The sequence below is a fragment of the Molossus molossus genome, unplaced genomic scaffold (genome assembly GCF_014108415.1).
Source record: "Molossus molossus isolate mMolMol1 unplaced genomic scaffold, mMolMol1.p scaffold_m16_p_15, whole genome shotgun sequence".
NCBI classification, from domain to species: Eukaryota; Metazoa; Chordata; class Mammalia; order Chiroptera; family Molossidae; genus Molossus; species Molossus molossus.
In genome coordinates this window covers 30,797,940-30,800,346 of record NW_023425350.1, presented here as the reverse complement: position 1 = coordinate 30,800,346, position 2,407 = coordinate 30,797,940, and the positions used below count along the sequence as shown (strand labels likewise).

The 2,407-nt window shown below is 39.9% G+C and overlaps 1 pseudogene; it reads right to left on the bottom strand.

Annotated features, from left to right (window-relative positions):
* Positions 1–1,667: 1,667 nt before the first annotated feature.
* On the bottom strand, positions 1,668–2,123 carry LOC118630445 (annotated as a pseudogene).
* Between the last annotated feature and the right edge of the window lie 284 nt (positions 2,124–2,407).

Genomic DNA, 2,407 nt, shown 5'->3' with positions numbered 1-2,407 from the left:
AAAATCAATTGTATTTCTACACCGCAGCAATGACTAAACAGCAAATAAAATTAAGAAAACAATTCTACTTACAATAGAATAAAAAGGATTTAGGAATAAATTTGATACTCTTATCAAAAGTGAAGAACTTATACTCAACTTCAAAATACTGCTGAAAGAAATTAAAGACCCAAATAAACGGAAAGACATCCCATGCTCACGAATTGGAAGAAATAGTATTATTAAGGCAGCAATACTCTCCAAATTGATCTAATGATTCAATATAATCCCTATCAAAATCCCAGATGCAGAAATTGACAAATTAATCCTAAAATTAATATGAAAACACAAGGGATCCAGCTTAGTCCTGGAAAACGAGGAGCAAAGATGGAAGACTAACACTGCCAGATTTTAAAACTTACTAGCAAGCTGGGTCACCATGACAGTGTGCCACCAGCACAGACCAGAGGAACAGAACCGAGAGTCCAGAAATAAACTCTCAACTTTATGGTTAATTGATTTTTGACAAGGATGCCAAGACAACTAAGTTGGGAAAGAATAGTGCTAGGATGACTGGACAGTCACATGCATAAGAATGATGTTGAACCCCTTACCTCTTGCCACATACAAAATTTACTCAAAATTTACCCCAAATTAAAAACGTTTGTGCCTCAAACAATACCAATACAGAAAGTGACAAGACAACTCACAGACTGTTTCTTACAGAGGACATTTTTGCCAGTCATGTATCTCATACGGGATTTCTAGCTAGAATATATAAAGAACTCTTACAACTCTTACAACTTTTTAAATAATAAAAAGACAAGTATTCCAATTTAAAAATGGGCAAAGGACGTGAATAGACAGTTCTCCAGTGAAGATACACAACTGACCAATAAGCACATGAAAACATGCTCAACATCATTAGCCATCAGGAAATCAAATCAAAGCCACAATAAGATGCCATGTCACACCCTCTAGGAGAGCTCTAATCAAAAACACTGATAATAACAAGTGCTGGCAAGGATGTAGAGGAGTCAAATCCTCATGCACTGCTGGTAGAAATTTAAAATGGTACAGCTGGTTTGGAAAACATTCTGGCAGTTTCTCAGATGGTTAAACATTGAGTTATCATATGACCCAGCAATTTAACTCCTAGTTATCTACCTGAGAGATGAAACATGGCCACACAAAATCTTCCACGTAAATATTCATGGCAACATCATTCATAATAGTCAAAAGGTGAAAACACCCAAATGTCCATCAATAAATAAAATGTGCTATATTCATGCAATGAAATATTATTCAGCAATAGAAAGAAATGAAGTAGTGATCCTTGCTACAGTGTGGATGAACCTTGACAACGTTGTCAGTGAACAAAGCCAGTCACAAAGAACCACCTAATGTGTGATTCCATTTATATAAAATGCCCAGAATAGGCAAATCCAAAAAGACAGAAAGGAGATTAGTGGTTACCTAGTGCTGGGGTGGTGGGGAAGGAGGAGAGTTTGGAAGGTGGCGAATAAGAGGTGTAGGGATTTTTGGAAAGACAATAAAAAATGCTAAAATTGTGGTGATGTATGCACAGCTCTGTATATACTAAAAGCCATTGAATTGCACATTTTATTTATTTGCGTTTTTCTTACAGTGAAACTTTTTATATTTTGAATTAGCCCGTTGGACTCAGTTTAGATGATCCCAATTTGGTTGGCAACATCCAAAGCATCATAATCAGGAGACATTTGAACATACGCCTTCTTCTCGCCATCAGGCCTGATGCCGGTGCTGACCTTGGCCACGTTCATGTCACGGAGCTTCTCCACACTGTCTGATCTGGGGCTTGTTGGCCTGGCGTCCACAATGAACACAAGTAGAATGTACTATTATGTTGTCGTCTGTCTTCTCCATGACTGACCCAGAGGCAGGGGGGCCTTGATGAAGGCGCAGTGGTCACGCTTGTTTCTCCCAGGGTGCTCCTCTGAGGATATTTGGGCTGAGAGTGCAGTGTCTTGGGGTGACGTTGGAAGGTGGGTGATGTGCAGATCTTTTTTGTGGCTGTATTCGCCTCTCAGCGCTGCTGTCTTTGCCTTCGAAGCTTTTGCTTTGGCTTCAGCAGGGGCTTCCTTCTTCACTCTCAGCACCATCTTTATGAAAAGTGATGTACATTATACATGGGTGCATTGTATGGTATGTGAATTGCATTTTATTAAAGCTGTTGAACATTGTGGTAGGGCAATCAGGGATTGATTTTGGATCTAAAGTGCATGTGTGTGTGCTGTGCGGAGGGTGGTCCCAGCGTTGGCATAATAGGAGACGAGGGTGGAGAAGCAGAGGGGTCCCAGCTCAGAGCACTGAATGCCAAGGTAAAAAAAATACATTCAGTGGTTGCAAATGGACTTTGTCTTAGATGCCATCCTGGTCGATTGGT